The sequence below is a fragment of the Triticum aestivum genome, chromosome 2A (assembly GCF_018294505.1).
Source record: "Triticum aestivum cultivar Chinese Spring chromosome 2A, IWGSC CS RefSeq v2.1, whole genome shotgun sequence".
In the NCBI taxonomy this organism is placed as follows: domain Eukaryota; kingdom Viridiplantae; phylum Streptophyta; class Magnoliopsida; order Poales; family Poaceae; genus Triticum; species Triticum aestivum.
This window is the reverse complement of record NC_057797.1, coordinates 679,989,459-680,012,101: the sequence shown is the minus strand read 5'-3', so window position 1 is coordinate 680,012,101 and position 22,643 is coordinate 679,989,459.

The following is a 22,643-nucleotide window of genomic DNA, read 5'->3' as shown; positions in this document are numbered from 1 at the left end:
CCCGAGGCCCGCCAGGCCCGCGGGGAGCCCCTGCGGCCCGGTCTGCTCGCCGTCGCCCGGATCGGCCTCCTCCCCGCCCGGTCCGCCACCTCACCGCCCCTCGCCTCCAACTCCGACGGCCCGAGCCACCGCGCCATCGCCAGCGGCCGCCGCACTCCTCGCCTGCCGGAGCCCCGCTTCGTCCCGCGCCGGCCGCACCTCTCCGCCCGTCCTCTCCTCCTCCGCCGCCCTCACCGGATCCGGCAAGATCCGGCCGGCAAGCTCCTCTCCACGCCAAGTCCGGCGACCACCTCGACGAACTCCGGCGATCCTCGACGTCCGCGCACTGCTATAGTGATATCAGATCTAGATTCAGAGGGTTGACTTTTTATCCCCGAACCCTAGATATTTTGCGTTTTTCATCATGCCGTAACTCCGCAACCGTAGCTCTGTTTTGGGCGTGTAGCATATCAAAATGTTCGTCTCTGAGAGTACATCATTTCATCTCATTGTATCATTTTCATTTGAGCTCATCTTAATGCCTGAAATGCTGTTGGAAGAGAGCTATTTAAGTTAATTGTCAGATCTGCTGCACCAAATAGCTATTTGTCATTTTTGCCATGATTAATGTGTGCATGATATGCTCTTGAGCTCTACATGAGTTTTGTTATATGCTTTGCCATATTTACAGAAGTGCTTACCATGTATTTTTGTGACATGTGTGGTGACTAGCACAAGCTTGCAAAGTAGTGCATTCGTTAATGCTGATTTCAGGGACTTAGAATTTCTCTCAAGTCCTTGATATGTTTTTATCAATATGTCATATGTTCATGTTGTTTGCTAGTGATCCGTGCCTCTTTTGAGGATGATCAGTAAGGATGATTTGTTAATATTGTGGTGCCCTATCCATCTATGCCTTTGTTTGCATTTATGGAGCACCCTAGCTTGAGTCAATCGAGCTCTACTTTTTCTATTTCATAATTTCTGGCAGATTGTCTACTTGTTAGCGATTTTGCCGAGGATGTTGTTGTTGATCCGTGCATGCTATGTTGTTGTTCTTGCCATGTCTAGCTTATATAATATGTATTCTTGATAGGTGTATGCTTAGATTGTCATGTCATGCTCTGTAGTGAGTGCATCGAGCTCGTAAACATGCCTACTCGTTAGCATATTTGCATGCTCCAGTTTTTCACTAAGTCTGAGATCTGATTATGTTTTTGCCACGTTCACATGCTTGCAATTGTATTTTCTGATCCCTTTTGGCTCAAGGTCACTAAGGGACTTTTGTTAAGTGCTTGGAGTAGCTTCATGTCATGCCTTGATTTGCCATGTTAAGTTCCTGTAACATATAGTTTTCATGCTCCAAAGTGTGCTACCTGATCTGAAATTCCAGACTAGTGTTAATTTCACTAAGTCTGAAACATGTTTATCAATTGCACTTTTGCCATGCTTGTTTGAACCTGTTAATGGATGAATTGGCCGTACCTCAGTGTTCATCTTTTGTCAAGCATCATGAGTGCATCCCTGCCATGTATTTTGTTGCCATGTTTGAGTGCTGTAGCATAATTATCCTGATGCACTTAGATGGCTACTTGATGTTTATCGCAGACCGTTGCCATATTTGTTTTGCTTGCCATTTCCAAACCGTGCATCCGATTCCGGTGTTCTTTATATCGATTTCAACCGAAATCACCTCACCTTTTCAGTGGCACTCTTGGATTTCCAAGTTGAGTCCAGGTTCAATCATTCCTTATCAAATCTTGCATATGCATCACATATCGCATCCCGCATAGCATACCATGTTTGCATCATGTTGTTTGAGCTTTGCACGTGGTTGATTGTGTTCCTTTTGCTTGTTTATCTTGTTTGGGTAGATTCGGGAGACGAGTTCGCTAATGAGGAGCCCGTTGAGTTTGCTTTCGAGGATCCAGTCAACTCTGACAACTTTGCAGGCAAGATGATCATACCCTTAAAATCACTTCTATCTCTGCTTGCTAGATGCTCGCTCTTTTGCTATGCCTATACTATGATGCCTACCACTTGCTTATCATGCCTCCCAAATTGCCATGTCAAACCTCTAACCCACCATGTCCTAGTAAACCGTTGATTGGCTATGTTACCGCTTTGCTCAGCCCCTCTTATAGCGTTGCTAGTTGCAGCTGAAGATTGGAGATCATTCCTTGTTGGAACATTGTTTATTTTGTTGGGATATCACTATATTATCTTGTTATCTTAATGCATCTATATACTTGGTAAAGGGTGGAAGGCTTGGCCTTTTCCCTAGTGTTTTGTTCCACTCTTGCCGCCCTAGTTTCTGTCATATCGATGTTATGTTCCCGGATTTTTGCTTTCCTTACGCGGTTGGGTGATAATGGGAACCCCTTGACAGTTCGCCTTGAGTAAAACTCCTCCACCAATGCCCAACCTTGGTTTTAACATTTGCCACCTAGCCTCTTTTTCTTTGGGTTTCCAGAGCCCGAGGGTCATCTTTATTTAAACCCCCCTGGGCCAGTGCTCCTCTGAGTGTTGGTCCAAACTAGAGTCTTGTGCAGCGCCCCCTCGGGGAAACTCGAGGTTTAGTTTTAGTTGTATGGAGAGCTCATCTGAGTGTGCCCTGAGAACGAGATATGTGCAGCTCCTATCGGGATTTGTCGGCACATTCGAGCGGTGTTGCTGGACTTGTTTTATCTTTGTCGACGTTGTCTTGTAGAACCGGGATACCGAGTCTGATCGGAATGTCTCGGAAGAAGGTTTATCCTTCGTTGACCGTGAGAGCTTGTGATGGGCTAAGTTGGGACTCCCCTGCAGGGATTTGAACTTTCGAAAGACGTGCCCGCGGTTATGGGCAGATGGGAATTTGTTAATGTCCGGTTGTAGATAACTTAAACTTTAACTTAATTAAAATGAATCAACCGCGTGTGTAACCGTGACGGTCTCTTCTTGACGGAGTCCGGGAAGTGAACACGGTGTTGGAGTAATGTTTGTTGTAGGTTGTTCTCTAGTTCTTCGTTCGTGCTTTGCCTCCTCTTCTCGCTCTCTTTTGCGAACAGGTTAGCCACCATATATGCTAGTCGCTTGCTGCAACTCCACATATTACCTTGCCTTACCTATAAGCTTAAATAGTCTTGATCGCGGGGGTGCGAGATTGCTGAGTCCCCGTGGCTCATAGTTTACTTCCAAACCAGATGCAGGGCCCGATGATTCCGTTCCAGATGATGCGCTTGAGCTCAAGTGGGAGTTCAAAAAAGACTCACGCCGTTACTATGTGTCTTTCCCTGATGATCAGTAGTGGTGCCCAGTTGGGGCGATCGGGACCGTGTCGCATGTTGGGGTTGATCTTATATTTTGGTACCGTAGTCGGACCATGAGTGTATTGGATGATTGTAATGCTATTTATGTACTTTGTGTGACGTGGCGAGTGTAAGCCAACTATGTACATTTACCCTTGTTATATATTTACATGGGTTGTTGTGAAGATTACCTTACTTGCGACATTGCTTTCAATGCGGTTATGCCTCTAAGTCGTGCTTCGACACGTAGGAGATATAGCCGCATCGAGGGCGTTATATTAGGCCCTCAAGACGGCCTCGAATCATAAAACTTTCAACACCAAAGTTGTTTGTCTTGTTGAAACTGTTAAATTTCCTTTTGGGCGCATCTTCATCCGAGCTCGTATTTGGCTTGTGAAACACAAAAACCGAACTGCTGTCTCACACATAACTAATCCGTGTTCGGCTAATTTCGGACGGGGTTTGGAGTCCTTTTCTTGTACGGAAAGTCCAATCACCTCATAAATAGATGAGATGATGGCTGATTGAACAACAAACAATCAACAAAATCATCTACCAATTTTTACCTTTACTTTTATCTTTCTCTTTGTTCTTCTTCTTCCTCGTTCTTCGTCTGTTCTTCTTGTTGCAGGGCAGCAAACCTCGAGGCCCTAGGGGCGATCGGGTTGACCTAGGGCAGCCCATAGCCGCCACGTGCCCTGACAGGTTCCCTCCCGGGCGTGTGGGGTTTCGGGTCTACGAAAACGCCCGTCGGATTACTTGCGTACCGCACTTCCGGCCGGGTCTCCTTTAACATGAGCTACGATGCATCACCCCGGCGTCGAGGGTACACGGTGACGTGTTCGTGTGCGAACAGCAATGGAAATGATCCCTTTGTTGACATTCCATGATTTTTTAGATGCAAAATGAATCACATAAGTTTAGGCATCGAAGTGGGTATGCATGTAAGCCATGCTACCTCTGCATGCACAGCTAGTCGTGGTGGGTAGCCTGGTAGATCACCGTGCGGAGCGAAATTGGTGTTGCTCACGGCCATGATCTACACCCGTATGGCAATGGGCGATCCACTTGTGGCCCTAACCCCTAAGCGGGTGAGCTCGCGTCGCTCTCGGGAGGGCGGCTCGGGCGTAACCTAGCCGCCGCCACCCCCGCAGCTCTCTCCTCCCCCGCTCCTCCCGTCGTCGAAGGAGGATGCTGACGGGCAAAACCCGCTAGGAGGACGGCGACGGCGGGGGGCCCTCGTCGCGCGCCGCATGGCTTCGGCCCCAGTCGGAGGCCCGCATCTGGCGGCGGCCGCGTCTCGTCGGCGCGAGCAAGCCGGGGCGGCGGCCCCAGGCATGGTGGCAGCGCTGCTCCCGCCTTCCTCGGCCGGATGGCGTGCGGGGCGGTGCTGAGGCCGGTCGTCGTCGATCTGGCGCCCAGCGCCCATATCTGTCGGTGGAGGCGCTCCAGCGTGCTGCGACGGCAACGCTCCGGCGGGCTGTGGCTGTATGGCGTGCTGGGTGCCTGGGGTCCCCTCCCTCGGTCGGGGGAGCTGTGGTGATGGCGGCGAGCCGCAGCTTTTGGATGGCGGCACGGCGGCATCACGACGGTGGAGGTTTCTTATGATGGTGGGCTGTGGCTGTGGCAGTGAGCCACAGTTTTTGGGCGGCGGCGCTGCGACAGTGGTCGTGGAGATCGGTCTCTGGCCACCGGAGTGGTGTGGTCTTCTGCTGCTCTGGCCGTGTGTGCAATGGAGCAGCAGTTTGGGCTGGAGGTGGCCGGGGGTGCACAGATCTGGCAAGGCGTTTTGCTGCGGCATGTTGAGGGCTGGAGGTAGGCAACGAAGCACTCTGCGCAACTTGTTGCATTCCTATGCCGTTGGCTTCCTCGTGAGGCTCAGCGGTGGAGTAGATTCTCCAGGCGAAAGTCTTGCACCTTCTCCAGTCGGTGCCGATGTTGACGATGTTCTTGAGCATTGCATTCCTTCCTGAAGGCACATCACGGAGCTACGTCCATCTACTGCCGCAACTGCCTGGTGTTTCTGGGTGAAAACCCAAGCTCCATTGGAGCGGGCAGCGGCGGCAATTATGTCGTTACCTTCTTGGAGGCATCGCCTTGGAAGCAATGACCTTTGTGGAGTGGTGGTCTCATGGCAGTGGTGCGGAGTTGCGTCGTCGTCGGGGTGATGGAGGCCGGGGCGGTGGCTCTGGACGGTGGATGTACGTCGAGGCAGCGGCCTCGGATAGCGATGCAATAGTGGTTCTATGGGGCAGAGTCGCGGTTGTGCATTGTTTTGGTGGCGGCTTGGTGCTGCGTGGGTAGCGAGGTCGTCGGCCTGGTCTATGCGCCCCAGAGGGGGCAGTCTGACTTTACGTCGGGGCGGCGGCCCCGGATGTGGTGCGACGTTCGTGGTCTGCGAGCGGCTGCCCTGAGCAGCGTGGGCTGCGGGCAGCTGGGTTGTGTGGCGTTGCTGCTCGAGGGGAGTGGTGGTATGTCGGGGCGGCGGCCCCGGAAGGTGGTGCCGGTTGATTGTGCTGGGCGCGAGGGAGCGGTGGATGTCGGGGCGGCGGCCCCGAGAGAATCACTATGGCGGCCATACTTCTGTGGCAACGATGATGGTGGGAGCGATGTCGACGATGCAGCAATGGTTGCGATAGTCGGCTCTTCTCCGGTGTGTCCATGGTATTGCCTCGGTTTGTTTGTTGCTGTGGAGTCGAAACGGCGGCGGCGGGGCCCTGTGGTGTACGATGACTGGCTGCAGGTGGCCCTTTCGGCGATCTTCCGTGGCGCCAACCGTGCCTGGTTTCGTTCTTCTGAGTTCTCCGTCAGAGTCGGAGTTGCGTTGTGTGGCCGCAGGTCGGTATGTTGTCGATAAGGGTGGGCTTTGCCCTGTGTGTTTCAGTCTATGGGAGTGGGCTTGACCCTCGTTGTTCCGGTTTTTGTCCGGTTTTCCGTAATTAACTGGGTAATTCTCTTCTACTTATTTAATAGATGAGCCAATCTTTGCCTTCGTTTCGAAAAAATAACCCCTAAGCGACGCACTTGGGAGAAGAACTCCTCCATATGATTTATGTTACATTGACATTCACACCGTTGATCCCAACCTTGTTACTCTCTACTCTGCTTAACATCAATGAAGCCTGGATCTTAAAACAACAAGAAGAAAACTATAGCACTAGTGAGCATCTGTAGCTAGTCCATTTTAGCCACCTATATCCTGTAGGGGCGAGACCACAGTAATAATTAACCTGGTTTGGAATAGTCTACTGTCTGGATATCTCCAGCATCTGTAATGTGTAATCCTGACCCTTTTGCAGGTGCCAACATATGAGTGAGTGGCTAGGGCCTAGCTGGGTGCCGATGGACATGATCTAGTAGCTGTACTAATCACCATTTCTCTTGATATGGGGGCACCGGTTCCAAGCATTCATTTTTCTTTTTCGTAGGACAGGGATTTGGACGGAACCTCTGGTTACCCTAAAAGACAGAACACAAGTTTTAGCTGCACAAACTATGGGCATTACAGCATCAACAGCCGGATTTGGCAAATCTGGCCCTTTATATGTCCGCGGACACGCCCGCTAGCGCATCCAGACGACCCCTCATATTTTCGTCCAGGCATTCACATATCTTAAATTCGGATTCTAAAATCCATGCAAATACGTGCATATCAATCATACAAGTCAATGTCGCACGTAAATAGCAAATGTTGGTACGAAGCATAGATAGTGTTAGAATCCAAACACCTCCACCACAGCGCAGGCAAATTTGACAGTAGTCTTCAAGCACGTGTTCTCCTCCATCCTGACCATCTCACCAACGGCATCTGCAACAGTACCAAGTGCAAGCATCCTCAGAGCAGTCGTGCACTTCTGCTTGGGAGAGAAAGAGAGTTGTCCGCAGCAATCCCTTGTGAGCTTGAAGTAGTCGTCGTGTGCCTCCACTCCCTCCACAATGTGCAAGAACAATGGTTTCTGCATGCGAAAATGGCGGCAAAACCATGGATCATCCGGGAAAGCAGGCTTGGTAGCAAAGTAGACCTTGTATAGTAGCTTTGCTCCGGACACCCTGATACGTCTCCATCATATCTATTTTTCCAAACACTTTTGCCCTTGTTTTGGACTCTAACTTGTATGATTTGAATGGAACTAACCCGGTGTGACGATGTTTTCAGCAGAATTGCCATGGTGTTGTTTTATGTGCAGAAAACAAATATTCTCGGAATGACCTGAAACTTCACGGAACATCTTAGAAAAAATAACAAAAAATCCTTGCCAAAGATGAAGACCGGGGGGCCCACACCCTTCTCACGAGGGTGGGGGACGCCCCCTCCCCCTAGGGCGCACCCCCCTACCTCGTGGGCCCCCTGGATGCCCTCCGACGCCGCCAACTCCAACTCTATATATTTGCTTTCGGAGAGAAAAAAAATCCGAGAGAAAAAATCATCGCATTTTACGATACGGAGCCGCCGCCAAGCCCTAAAACCTCTCGGGAGGGCTGATCTGGAGTCCGTTTGGGGCTCCGGAGAGGGGGATTCATCGCCATCGTCATCATCAACCGTCCTCCATCACCAATTTCATGATGCTCACCGCCGTGCGTGAGTAATTCCATCGTAGGCTTGCTGGACGGTGATGGGTTGGATGAGATTTATCATGTAATCGAGTTAGTTTTGTTAGGGTTTGATCCTTAGTATCCATTATGTTCTGAGATTGGTGTTGCTATGACTTTGCTATGCTTAATGCTTGTCACTAGGGCCCGAGTGCCATGATTTCAGATCTGAACCTATTATGTTTTCATGAATATATGTGAGTTCTTGATCCTATCTTGCAAGTCTATAGTCACCTACTATGTGTTATGATCCGGCAACCCCGAAGTGACAATAATCGGGACCACTCCCGGTGATGACCATAGTTTGAGGAGTTCATGTATTCACTATGTGCTAATGCTTTGTTTCGGTTCTCTATTAAAAGGAGGCCTTAATATCCCTTAGTTTCCAATAGGACCCCGCTGCCACGGGAGGGTAGGACAAAAGATGTCATGCAAGTTCTTTTCCATAAGCACGTATGACTATATACGGAATACATGCCTACATTACATTGATGAATTGGAGCTAGTTCTGTGTCATCCTATGTTATGACTGTTACATGATGAACCGCATCCGGCATAATTATCCATCACTGATCCTGTGCCTACGAGTTTTCCATATACTGGTTTACGCTTATTTACTTTCCCGTTGCTACTGTTACAATCACTACAAAATACCAAAAACATTACTTTTGCTGTCTTTACTTTTGTTGCCGCTACCACCACTATTATATTACTGTGCTACTAAACACTTTGCTGCAGATACTAAGTTTCCAGGTGTGGATAAATTGACAACTCAACTGCTAACACTTGAGAATATTCTTTGGCTCCCCTTGTGTCGAATCAATAAATTTGGGTTGAATATTCTACCCTCGAAAGCTGTTGCGATCCCCTATACTTGTGGGTTATCAAGACAAATTTATGGCGCCGTTGCCGGGGAGCATAGCTCTATTCTTTGAGTCACTTGGGATTTATATCTGCTGGACACTATGAAGAACTTGAGAGATCCAAAAACCAAGATCTATCCCTCAGCTACGAGGGGAGGTAAGAAACTGCCATCTAGCTCTGCACTTGATTCACCTTCTGTTATGAGTAAGCTAGCGACACCTACACCTGCTTCTACTATTCGTTCTGATATGTCGCATGTTATTGATGATGTCACTTCTGCTATGCATGATACTTATGATGAAACTGCTTCTATGCATGATACTACCGTGCCCCTTGGTGAATTTCTTGATGAACAAATTGCTAGGGCTAGAGAAAAAGAAATTATTGAATCTGAATACAATGATGATAGTGATGATGAAAATATGCCTGTTATTCCTGAGGGTTATCTTTTTGATATGGAATCTTCTGCCGCTATTTTAGCTTGCAAAGATAGATATGAGCTTAAGAAGTTATTAGTTAAATGGAACAAAGAATCACTTAGAGATAAAATGAAACCCGGCCCTGCTTTTGCTACTTCACCTATTTGTGTTCCTGATAAGGATTATGAATTCTCTGTTGATCCTGATATAATTACTTTGGTTGAATCTGATCTGTTTTATGGCTATGAATCTGAAACTGTTGTGGCACATCTTACTAAGTTAAATGATATAGCTGCCCTATTCACTAATGATGAGAGATCGCGTTACTTTTATATACTGAAAATATTTCCGTTCTCATTAAAGGGTGATGCTAAGATATGGTTTAATTTTCTTGATCCTGGTTGTGTGCGTAGTCCCCAGGATATGATTTATTACTTCTCTACTAAATATTTCCCTGCTTATAAGAAACAAGCTACTTTGAGGGAAATATACAACTTCGTGCAAATTAAAGAAGAGAGTCTCCCACAAGCTTGGGGGAGGCTTCTCAAGTTACTTAATGCTTTGCCTGATCATCCTCTTAAGAAACCTAAAATACTTGATATCTTTTATAATGGGCTAACCGATGCTTCCAGAGATTACCTGGATAGTTGTGCTGGTTCTCTTTTCAGGGAAAGAACACCAGATGAAGCTGAAATTCTATTGAATAATATGTTGACAAATGAAAATAATTAGGCACCTCCTGAGCCAACTCCTGCTCCAATTACTGAGCCTATTCCTAAACCAACTCCGAAGAAGAGAGGTGTTCTATTCCTCAGTCCCGAAGATATGCAATAGGCAAAGAAATCTATGAAAGAAAAAGGTATTAAAGCTGAAGAAGTTAAGAATTTACCTCCTATTGAAGAAATACATGGTCTTAATTCACCGCCTGTTGAAGAAACATATGATCTTAATTCTTTATTTATTGAAGAACCTCCTGATCCCGATATCCTGACACAGGTAGTAAAGGTAAATTCTCTCTATAGATATGATAAAGCTGAAGTCCCTCCTACTAAAATTGCTAGTCAGTGCTTGGATGAGTTTGATAACTTTATGTTTAAGCAAGACGACTTCAATGCTTATTTTGGTAGACAATTAAAAGAAAATGCTTATATGATTAGACGCTTGGGTGATTATATGGCTAATATTAAAGATGAACTTAAACTTTTTAGCAAACATGCTTCTATGGTTACCACTCAAGTAGAACAAGTACTTAAGGCTCAAAAAGAAGTGCTTGATGAAATGAATAGTAAGAAAAATGATTGTGCTATTAGAGTGGCTACTAGAACTGATAGAATGACTCAGGAACCTTTGTATCCTGAAGGTCACCCTAAGAGAATCGAGCAAGATTCTCAAATAAATAATATTGATGTTCCTAGTTCTTCTAAAAAGAAGAAGAAGAAAAATGATAGAACTGTGCAAACTTCTTGTGAACCTATTGCTGAACCACCTGATAATCCAAATGATATATCTATGTCTGATGCTGAAACACAATCTGGTAATGAACATGAACCTAATGAAAATATTAATGATGATGTTCATAATGATGCTCAACCTAGTAATGACAATGACGTAGAAATTGAACCTGCTGTTGATCTTGATAACCCACAATCAAAGAATCAACGTTATGATAAAGAAAACTTTGTTGCTAGGAAACATGGTAAAGAAAGGGAACCTTGGGTTCAGAAACCCATGCCTTTTCCTCCAAAACCATCCAAGAAAAAGGATGATGAGGATTTTGAGCGCTTTGCTGAAATGATTAGGCCTATCTTTTTGCGTATGCGATTAACTGATGTGCTCAAAACAAATCCTTATGCTAAATATATGAAGGATATCATTACTAATAAAAGAAAGATACTGGAAGCTGAAATTTCCACCATGCTTGCTAATTATACTTTTAAGGGTGGAATACCAAAGAAACTTAGAGACCCCGGAGTACCTACTATACCTTGCTCCATTAAAAGAAATTATATTAAAACTGCGTTATGTGATCTTGGAGCCGGTGTTAGTGTTATGCCTCTCTCTTTATATCGTAGACTTGACTTGAATAAGTTGACACCTACTGAAATATCTTTGCAAATGGCTGATAAATCAACTGCTATACATGTCGGTATTTGTGAGGATGTGCCTATTGTGGTTGCAAACGTTACTATTTTAACGGACTTTGTTATATTTGATATTCCCGAGGATGATAGTATGTCTATTATTCTTGGAAGACCTTTTCTTAATACTGCAGGGGCTGTTATTAATTGCAACAAAGGCAATGCCACTTTTCATGTTAATAGTAATGAGCATACGGTACACTTTCCGAGGAAACAACCTCAAGTTCATAGTATCAACTCCATTGGAAAAATTCCATCGATTATATTTGGAGGTTTTGAATTTCCTCTTCCTACCGTCAAGAAGAAATATGATATTCTTATTATTGGGGATGTGCATATTCCCGTTGAGGTAACTTGGTGTTATTCGAAATTTCTCCGGTTTCATGATTATCGAAATGAGTTTGTTAACAAGACTTGATCAACCTTGTTAGTGGATTCTTTTTTATGAGCATGAGATGGATGAAACTAGAAGCACCACCTTCTGTACCCTCTCTATACTTCCTGTTATTTATATTAAATAAAGTAAAAATAGTATTTTTTTTGTTTGTTTCCTGACTTATCCGTGCAATATAAAAATATCCCGAAAATAAAAGTCCTCGGAATGACATGCCAATTTAATATGATTTTTTCGGGAATATTCGAGGATTTACTGTGCAAAAATTACCGCGGGAGGAGCTGCCACCTGGCCACGAGGGTGGTGGGCGCCCCCCCCCCCCCCTCTAGGGCGCGCCCCCCTGCCTCGTGGGCCCATGATGGCCCTCCTCCACTTATCCCAGCACCCATCTTCTTCCTCTGTCTCACACAAACCCGAAAAACCAACTCAAGCACGAGTTCCAGCCACTTTTGCTGTGATTTTCGATCTCCTTGCTCAAAGCACCTCTCGCAAAACTGCTTGGGGAGATTGTTCCTTGGTATGTGACTCCTCCATTGGTCCAATTAGTTTTTGTTCTAGTGCTTTATTCTTTGCAAATTTGCGTTGCATAGGTGACCATGTTCTTGAGCTTGCATGTCAAATTTATATGGTTTCAAGTAGTTCTAATGCTTGATATAGGCTCTAGGCACTTGTAGGAGTAGTTGCTATCAATATTATTGAAGTTGGTTAACTTTTGTTTGAAGTTACTAAAAATTTCAGAATCTTTCAAAGAAAAACAATATGCTTAGGAAGATGTTCCAATGTGGTTCCTCTAAGAAGCAAGGACCCAGGATTGCTATGCGCGATGCTGACGAGGATCCATCAAGAGACGCTCCAGTACGGCCTTGCGAATGGCCATCAGGAAATTTTATGGACCGTGCGGGAATTAAAGAAGAATTCAAAATATATTTGCACAATGCCGGTCTTGAGGATTTTGAGGCTAACAAATGCCCCCAGTATCATGATCTCACAAGTTCCTTTGTGAGGAGGTTTGAGTATTCATCTTCGCGTAATTCTCCTTCAGTCATGTTTGATCTCTATGACAGATCTTATACCATGAACTTAGAGGATTTCACTTCTGCTTGCAAACTTCCATCATGGGGTAGTGTTAGGGATCCTCCTAAATCTGAATTTAGTATAACTGTGGGGGAATCTAGAGATATAACGCAGGCTACAGGGAGCATTCACTTTCCTGCTATACATTATTTTGCTCTCTTCATCGGTAGATGCATAATTGCTAAGGATGAAGCATGTCATATGTGTGTCCCTAATCTTAGCATTCTTAGGAGTGCTGTGTTAGGAGACCAATCTTATCATATGGGAGCCATTGTAGCTCGTAGGTTGCATCATAATAGACATAATGGAGATTTTTTTGGAGGAATTTATGCAACCCGCTTAGCTCATTTTCTTGAGATAGACATTCGTGAGGGTGATACGGAGTTGCCTCCTGCATATTTAGATTATGACTCTATGGCTTCGCACCAGTTTGTCGAGAGGCCTGAATCACCTCTCTTATATCGTTTAATTTTTGATAAATGACGTGTTTTCCGTATTACTCTCCCTGCTCCTGCCTTCTTTGATTCACAGACAAAAAGAAGATATGTTATTACCAGAGAGGAGGCAGAAGAGTACGAGAGGAGAGAGGAGGCAGCTCGACTCCACGTTGCAGCTCAGCAGACGATAACCGCTGCACATCAGTATGATCCCAACTATTCCTCATCACATTACGACCCCAACAACTATTATGGATATCCGCCAGGCCAGCCGTGGCCATAGACCAACTTAGGCCAAAAGCCTAAGCTTGGGGGAGTACGTATTTCTCACCGACATTACATTTATGTTCACACACACTCATTGCTAGATGTCGGTGCTCATACTTTTTCACTGTAATATCCATGCTAGTTTATTTTCTTTTTCCTACTTTCTTCTTGTGTATTTGTTAAACCTTAAGAAAAACCAAAAAATTAGTAGTAGTTTATTTTTCTGCTGTAGTAGTAATAATTAAAAATAAAACCCAAAAATATTTCCCGTTCTTCTTTTGCTTGTTTGGAGCTTTCCCATGTAAATAGTTTTATTTCTTTTCTTTTCTTTGGGGGTCAGTAGGAGAAGACCATAATTAAATTGTTGAAGTGGCTCTTATATGCATTATTGTTGATTTAACCAAGAGCCCATGTTGCCTTGTCTTCTCCTGTTTATTGAATGTTCGCAGATTCCAGCTTAGTCCAATGCACGTGCACCCTTATTATTATTCACATCGTTCGGTCGTGCAAGTGAAAGGCAATTATGATGATATATGATGGACTGACTGAGATGAGAAAAGCTGGTATGAACTCGACCTCTTTTGTTTTTGTAAATATGATGAGCCCCTCGTTCTTGATTCAGCTTATTATGAATAAACATGTTTGCAATGATAATTAGAGATCATAGTTGCTTGTGCCATGCTTGATTAGCTATGAGTTATAATGATTTACCTTGTGTGCCAACATGTTATTGAGATGATTATGATGTGGTATGATGGGGTGGTATCCTCCTTTGAATGATTTAAGTGACTTGAATTGGCACATGTTCACGCATGTAGTTGAAACAAAATCAACATAGCCTTCACGATATTTATGTTCATGGTGGATTATATCCTACTCATGCTTGCATCCAATGTTTATTAATTTTAATGCATGTACATGGCTGTTGTCGCTCTCTAGTTGGTCGCTTCCCAGTCTTTTGCTAGCCTTCACTTGTACTAAGCGGGAATACTGTTTGTGCATCCAATCCCTTAAACCCCAAATTTATTCTAGATGAGTCCACCATACCTTCCTATATGCGGTATCTACCTGCAGTTCCAAGTAAATTTGTATGTGCCAAACTCTAAACCTTCAAATAAACATTTTGTTTTGTATGCTCGAATAGCTCATGTATCAACCAAGGCTGTCCTTATCTTTCGTGTTAGGCAGGTTATTCTCAAGAGGAGTGGACTCCGCTCCTCACTCACGAGAAAATGGTTGGTCACCGGGATGCTCAGTCCCATGCTTTATGCAAACTAAATCAAAATTAATTGCAAACAAAACTCCCCCTAGGACCTGATGTATGTTGGAGGTACTCGTTGTTTCGAGCAAGCCATGGATTGATGCTTGTTGGTGGAGGGGGAGTATAAACTTTACCATTCTATTTGGGAACCGCCTATAATGTGTTTAGCATGGAAGATAGCGCCATCTCTTAGTTGTTACGTTGATAATGAAAGTATACCGCTCAAAATACAATTTATCTCTATTTCAAAACCGAGCTCTGGCACCTCTACAAATCCCTGCTTCCCTCTGCGAAGGGCCTATCCATTTACTTTTATGTTGAGTCATCACCCTCTTATTAAAAAGCACTAGCTGGAGAGCACAGCCGTCATTTGCATTAATCACTATAAATTTATATTGGGTATGACTATGATTGGATCTCTTTTACCATGAATTACAATGTCTAGTCACTCCTTGATCTTTAAAGGTGCTCTGCGTTTATGTTTTGCGGTCTTAGAAAGGGCTAGCGAGATACCATCTTTTTATATCATATTATGATTGTTTTGAGAAAGTGTTGTCATCCGAGATTTATTATTATGACTTGCTAGTTGATTATGCTATTGATATGAGTAATTATGAGACCTGAGAATTATTGCAAATGTGGTTAGTTATGATCTATGCTGAAAACTTGAATGCTGGCTTGACATAGTTACAACAACAAGAGCAAACAGAGTTTGTAAAAGTTTTTCTTTCTTTCAGTTTGTCAACTGAATTGCTTGAGGACAAGCAAGGGTTTAAACTTGGGGGAGTTGATACGTCTCCGTTGTATCTACTTTTTCAAACACTTTTGCCCTTGTTTTGGACTCTAACTTGTATGATTTGAATGGAACTAACCCGAACTAACGCTGTTTTCAGCAGAATTGCCATGGTGTTGTTTTATGTGCAGAAAACAAATATTCTCGGAATGACCTGAAACTCCACGGAACATCTTAGAAAAAATAACAAAAAATCCTCGCCAAATATGAAGACCAGGGGGCCCACACCCTTCTCACAAGGGTGCCCCCCCCTAGGGCGCGCCCCCCTACCTCGTGGGCCCCCTGGATGCCCTCCGACGCCAACTCCAACTCTATATATTTGCTTTTGGAGAGAAAAAAATCAAAGAGAAGAAATCATCGCGTTTTACGATACGGAAACGCCGTCAAGCCCTAAAACCTCTCGGGAGGGCTGATCTGGAGTCCGTTCGGGGCTCCGGAGAGGGGGGTTCGTCGCCGTCGTCATCATCAACCATCCTCCATCACCAATTTCATGATGCTCACCGCCGTGCGTGAGTAATTCCATCATAGGCTTGCTGGACGGTGATGGGTTGGATGAGATTTATCATGTAATTGAGTTAGTTTTGTTAGGTTTTGATCCTTAGTATCCATTATGTTCTGAGATTGATGTTGCTATGACTTTGCTATGCTTAATGCTTGTCACTAGGGCCCGAGTGTCATGATTTCAGATCTGAACCTATTATGTTTTCATGAATATATGTGACTTCTTGATCCTATCTTGCAAGTCTATAGTCACCTACTATGTGTTATGATCCGGCAACCCTGAAGTGACAATAATCGGGACCACTCTCGGTGATGACCATAGTTTGAGGAGTTCATGTATTCACTATGTGCTAATGCTTTGTTCCGGTTCTCTATTAAAAGAAGGCCTTAATATCCCTTAAGTTTCAATAGGACCCCGCTGCCACGGGAGGGTAGGACAAAAGATGTCATGCAAGTTCTTTTCCATAAGCACGTATGACTATATACGGAATACATGCCTACATTACATTGATAAACTGGAGCTAGTTCTGTGTCACCCTATGTTATGACTGTTACATGATGAACCGCATCCGGCATAATTATCCATCACTGATTCGGTGCCTACGAGTTTTCCATATACTGGTTTACGTTTATTTACTTTCCCGCTGCTACTGTTACAATCACTACAAAATACCAAAAACATTACTTTTGTTGCCGCTACCACCACTATCATATTATTGTGCTACTAAACACTTTGCTGTAGATACTAAGTTTCCAGGTGTGGTTGAATTGACAACTCAGCTGCTAATACTTGAGAATATTCTTTGGCTCCCCTTGTGTCGAATCAATAAATTTAGGTTGAATATTCTACTCTCGAAAGCTGTTGCGATCCCCTATACTTGTGGGTTATCACACCCTATCTCGATCGATCATTCTTCTTTCTTTGATTAAGCCTTTGAAGTTGAGAATATGTTCCACTTGGCGGTCCATTTCCTCTTGCATGCTCATGAGCATGGTCATGTCCACTTCTTCGTTCGAATCTGAGGAATCGAAAAATTCATCCTGAATCATTTGGTCAAGCTCCATCTATCCATACTCTCGTCCGACGAAGCATCGGAATCCATCGTTTTCCCTAACAAAATTACAAAAAATCCGGTCAGACAATGTGTCGAACACATCAAGCACAAGGCGGAGTCATAGAGTTGCCGGACGTACCTCGGTGGCGTCCGGACGGAGATGACGTCCCTCACGGCGAGGATGGGAGAGAGGACTGCTCCACCGGAGCTGCTGGCGCAGAGGCTAGGAACGGTTGCGGAGCGCGCACGGCGGCGGAGCTGCGAGCCGGACGGCGCGAAGGAGGAAGAAGATAGGAAAGAGCAAATGGATCCGGCAGCTCTGGGATGGATTTGATGTACTTTGGGATGGGGTCGGGCTATCGGGTCCGACGTGGTGAGCGTGCCCGGACGTCCCATATCCGTCTCATATTTGGGCTGGATATGAGGTCAGACCGAGCGTTTGAGGGCAGTTTGAGGAGACTGTCTGGATAAAAAAACATGATTGGATAGTGACCGGGCGGCCCGCCCGAACAGATGAGACGGGTTTGAGACAGCTGTACATGCTCTTAGACCCACGTGGTACTCATTCTTCCACGAGATCCCCAAGTGAACTTTTTGTAGGTGACAGCTGGATGACAAGGGCCGAAGGAACAGATGCCATTTTAAAGCCTACATATGTGGGTGAATCCAAAAGTGTACCACATTCCATGCACCACCTTCATTACCTATACTATTAAATAATAACATATTGAGATGAGTCCAAAGTTTTCAACATGCGCTGTTCACCATCCTCCAAAGATCGGATGAATGAAAGGTCACAGGGAAAATGTGGGCCATCTCCGCACACCCATACTGTCATGGAATGATGAAAGAGGTTGCATTTTAATTTCTGAGTACAAAATGAATTTTTTTTGTACATCCAAAGAACTTGTGAGATTTTAGGGGTTTTAATGGTTCACCCACACCTCCGCATTTTCCACTTTTATCCAACAATGAAGTTGAAACGCCCGACCTGTACGTCATTGTGATGCACACATTCATGATATGAATAAAGTTATCAACAAGTGGAATACTACAAAATAAAGCCAACTATGATAGAATCGTTACATGATATGAATAAAATACTTATGACTAAGTCGACTTCATCCACAACAATGTCTTCAAGAAGGATAAATAATCTCACGACATTCTCACGCTCGGCCCGAGATGGCCAGGACAAGGATTTTCATTTTAGTGTCGCGGTCAATCACTAAAGGTCAGCACAACAACAAAAAGACAACACATTCAACACGATAGCGACACAAATTCATCCCCGCTGAGCTCGGCCATTAAAGACCAGACAAAGTGTTTTCATCTCGGACATGAAGCGGTGTTTTAATCACCTTCTTGAAAATGAACCCTCTGTAGTCACGTCTGCCAATACTCCAAGCCAAGTCGTAGTGGCGCTAGCAAATTGGGGAGGGGTATGTTCCCAGCATAGACCATCAACACAGTCATCGAGGGGTCGGCCATGATGTGAAGCCGATGTGTCGTACTTCACATCGACGTGAACCGGCCTGCAACATCCACTACGTCCTCATGGTCATTGCCCTCGGGTCCCTTGTGTGAACAGATGACGCCTAGCAAGATGTCAGCTACTCCCTCTGTTTCTAAATAATTATCTTTCTAAACATTTTAAATGGCTATCACATACGGATGTATGTAGACATATTTTAAAATGTAGATTCACTTATTTTGCTTCGTATATAGTCATTTATTAAAATATCAAGAAAGACAAATATTTAGGAACGAAGGGAGTAGATACCAATGGCATGACCAACCATCAACATCGAATACTTGCATCGGCAGCCAAATGATTGCTAGTGCGCATCGAACACAGTGTGCCAGGTCTGCCACGTGCAGGGCTATCGCCACCGTCGTCTCATCATTCTGCATTGTCTAAAATGCCGCTCGTAGTCGTCACGGTGTCATCGCATTATTCTGCGTCGTCTAGGTTGGCGTTTGCAGCCAATGCACGCGTCCTTGGTGAGGCTGATCCATCCTTGGTGGGAGCCATTGGTGACAACGGCTTGGGGCAAGGGCCGGTGGAGCACGTCCTGTTTCCCATAGCGAACCATCACCATGCTCCCACACTTCTGGTTGGGGCCGGCCCGACTGCTTGAGGTTTCGCCCCTGGTACTCACGCAGGAGCGACGCTACTCCCTCCGTTTTTATTTAGTCTGCATATTAGGTTTAACTAAAGTCAAACTTTGTAAAGTTTGACCAAGTTTATAGAAAAATATATAAATATTTTACCATAACAAATCTATATGATGTGAAAGTACATTCAATAATGAATCTAGTGGTATTGATTTTTTATTGTATATGTTAATATTTTTGTTTATGAATCTGGTCAAAGTTCATAAAGCTTGACTTTGACCAAAGCTAATATGCAGACTAAATAAAAACGAAGGGAGTACTACCTACCACCATGGCCAAAGACGGCCCCAGGTCAAAACAACGACCACCACATCGCCGCTCACTGGGACAAGCCACCAAGAGCCTTGGATTGGCAGGCCAAGCGGCTGAAACCCATTACAGGCAGCCATTGCATGCTGGCACGCACAACAACCAAGCCGCGGGAAACCACCACATCTACATAGCGTATGAATTTGTTGTTATATTTGTTCTTTTTTTGCGACTTGTAGTTGTTGTTGCTGCTGCTAGTAGTAGTACCTCTATATATAGCTTGTGCAAAATAAAGGGATGATAAGCACATGAATGTTGTCAAATTAGATGTTTGGTTCACAGGAATCCAAATACATAGTCAAGTTAAATTTTATCTGTATAGCTAGAATGTTATTATGTCATTAAGGAATTTGAAAAGGAGGTCCAAACAGAGTTTAGAATTGTTTTTCTTTTAAGATTGGGTCCAAAGGAAAATTTCCTCCATTATTTCTTTACCCCATTCCTTTAACCCAAACACATAAACAATATCATCATAGATTTTTTTTCTTCTATTACTACAATTTACCTTCACTTTTCCTATGAACAAATGAGTCCGTAGGGTTGGTTGGCGGAGGTAGGAGGCTGGGGACAATAGCCGTTGTAGCTAGTCGTGCAAGGGCGGCCATTGGAAAGTACATTTACCTCCGTTCACTAATATAACTTTTTTTTACATTTTTGTAAATCAAATGTGTGTAAACATGTTTTAGTGTGTTTATTGACTCATTTCTATCCGTATGTAATTTGTATTAAAATATTCAAAACAGCATAAATTTGTGAATGGAGGGAGTACTATTTTAAACGAGACTAAAAAAATCTACCACTCATGAGAAGTCTATGAGTAGTACGAAAAGACACTTGGAATCTCACAGGGCATTACTGTGGTACACGCGGGTGTGCGGCAGATAAACGTCAAATTACTCCTACCCCGGTCCCCCACCCCCATTCGCTAGGCTAGGCTTTCTTCCGGCACGCCCATTCATGCAGCCACCAATATCTCCAAGTACAGTGCACGTACCGGGGCCAGAGTAGCACTCCACTCCCGCTCGCGGGTCTCGGGCAGCCGATCCCACTCGCCCATTCCCGATCGGACGCGCGCCGTCCGCCCAGCTCGTGGCCCGGGCGTCGGATCCGAGACCGGGCGGCCGCCAAGTGGACCAGAGGAGAGGAGAGAGGAAACGTGCCACTGTTGCGCGATGCGGGGTGGCGCCAAATCAAATCAAAGGAGGATCAGCTGGCCTGCCCTGGCCATGATGATGGCGATCTGAATTAATGGGGGATATCACAGTCACAGCGCGGTCAAAGGAGCGGCAAGCAAGCACGGAGGCAATGGCGCTAAGGCTAGCTGCGCTCGTACTACGTGGAACTACTAGCGTGGTCTCCCACCCTGCCGCAAAGCCCAACCCTATCCTGCCCCGCGCCGCACCGCCCCGCCCTCGTCGCTTCTCTCTGGCCCTTCCCTTCCGCAGCTCCACTGCACGCTCGCTCGCTCGCCCGGTTACTCTTAATTTCACGCGCAGGCGCGGCGGCAGCAGAGCCCATCCCAATAACTCTCTCTCTCTTTTCGCAGCGGCGGGGGGCGGGGGCGACGTGGGCGTCGCGCGGCCACGGGCGCGGCGGCAGCGTCCGGGCGCTTTCTGGCTACAGGAGGCTGTACGACGGCCATCATGGGGCCGGGGCCGCCGACCGTGCGCGCGCGGGGGCTCAGAGCCTCAGAGAGACTGGTGGACGAGAAAAGGCTGCGACCGTTTGGCGTGGCGACGTACCAAGTGGGTTCAGGACCGGGGCTGGGCTGGCCGGTTGCGGTTCAAGTTTCGGGCAGCGGGTACGTCGTCCTTCCCACGCCGTTTCAGGCGCAGCAAGAGCGCAAGACGCATCTCTCGGAGGGTGCAACATGTCGATGTTTACATACATCAATTCATCATGGCGTTTGCGTTTGCGGCGGCGTCGATACGTCACAAGGCCTACCTCTGTCCGTGCACAATGAGGAGGAACTTAGGAGTAACATCACACACTCCAATACAACTTTACTTATGTGACACATATTTAATGAAGAGAGAGGTGCTTGTGGTAACTAGCTAAGTTACCAGAACATCACACACTCCAAAAAACAATGAGTCTAACCTAATAAATACATCGTTGCATGACACTATATAGATGTTCCTATCCACTATGAAGATAGTAACATAGTCTAGGGAAGTGTGTAAGTTACTAGCTTATGTTCTTGCCCATTATGACCAGCCTTAAGCTCAACGAACATTTTGGCAGGACCAAGGCGCTGCTGAAAGGATGTGTGTGAAAATTACAGCTTAAACCGACCAATCACCGACCTTTAATCCAGCTTACAGTAAATGAAAAATGATGAGCCTTTCGCTTCACAGCGGCTTGCATGCAAACCTTTAAGTGTAGCATGATTGTTTTCCTCTGATGCATGCTAAGTACATGTATTTGTTGTTGTTTGGTAGCGTCGTATGTGCTGAGACATCTTGAGCTGAGACTTTGTCTCACACTATACATCTATTCAGACAAGCTGAACAAATTCGAATTATGAATGTTTTTCTATTGATGAATAAAAATTGAAAACCGTGAACAATTTTCGAAAATATGAAAAGAAATATTTAATCATTTTTAAAAACAAATTATTCAAACTTGGAATTCTCAACATTTTTTAAAGTTTTAAACAAAATTTGAATACTATTTTTTTGAAATACTGAACTTTTTTGCATTTTTTTTAAAATTTGAACAAAATTTTAAATACTGAATTTTTTTGCATTTTTTAATTTTGAACAAAATTTGGAATTTTGAAAGTTTAAACAATCTTTGAAATTCTGGTTTTTTTTTTTAAAAATGAACTAAATTTGGAATTCTGAATATTTTAAAAAATCTTAACATTTCTGAAAAACCTGATTTTTTTTAAATATTTGATCAATTATGAATTCTGAACATTTTCTGCAAATTTAAACAAAATTTGGAATTATGGACTTTTTTGAAAAAAAACAAATATTGATTTTTTGTAGATTTTTTGAAACACATCATCGCTCGCTTCACTCGTGCATGCTGACCAGCGAACAGCTGCTTGGGTGTTCTCCCTTGTGGATGCTAGGAGGGTATTTGGGTT